Source organism: Psammomys obesus, unplaced genomic scaffold (genome assembly GCF_907164565.1).
Source record: "Psammomys obesus unplaced genomic scaffold, mPsaObe1.curated_primary_1811, whole genome shotgun sequence".
In the NCBI taxonomy this organism is placed as follows: domain Eukaryota; kingdom Metazoa; phylum Chordata; class Mammalia; order Rodentia; family Muridae; genus Psammomys; species Psammomys obesus.
This window is the reverse complement of record NW_026596117.1, coordinates 28,537,094-28,537,736: the sequence shown is the minus strand read 5'-3', so window position 1 is coordinate 28,537,736 and position 643 is coordinate 28,537,094.

Here is a 643-nt window from a genome sequence, read left to right as displayed (position 1 = left end):
CTTCCTTCCTTCCTTCCTTCCTTCCTTCCTTCCTTCCTTCCTTCCTTTCTTTGTTTCTTTCTTTCTTTCTTTCTTTCTTCCTTTTTCTCTCTCTCTTTCTCTCTTTCTCTTTTGAGATAGGGCTTCACTCTGCAGCTCTGGCTGTCCTAGAACTCACTATGTAGAACAGACTGACCTCAGACTGATAGCCCCTTACCTCTGCCTCTCAAGTGTTGGGAATAAAGACTTGTACCATCATGCCTGGCTTATATAGCAAATTTCAGCCCAAGTGCTGGAAATTACAAAATTGAGCCCAAGGAAAGTCAATAAGCACTAGAAACTTCTATCATGACTCTGTGGTTGGAATCTCTGGTTTCTATAGACTAAGATTCCCCGTGGGATCATCCATCTCCACACACCAGACCACTGATTGGAAATCTCTAAAAATGGAAAGCAGCCTCCAGTGATGAAGCTGTGTCATAGGGATAATTTGGCTGATTCTTGGGAACAGTTAGTTACTAGGTACAGCCCAAACTGGTGTTTGTCTTCTAACAGATCATAATACCAGGTGGCACAGGGAAGGGAGGAAAGCAGCTTGTTTCAGAGAGGGTTGTGTTAAGCACAAGGCATAGATCCCAGAGGAGACCATGTGCCTTCCCTACTG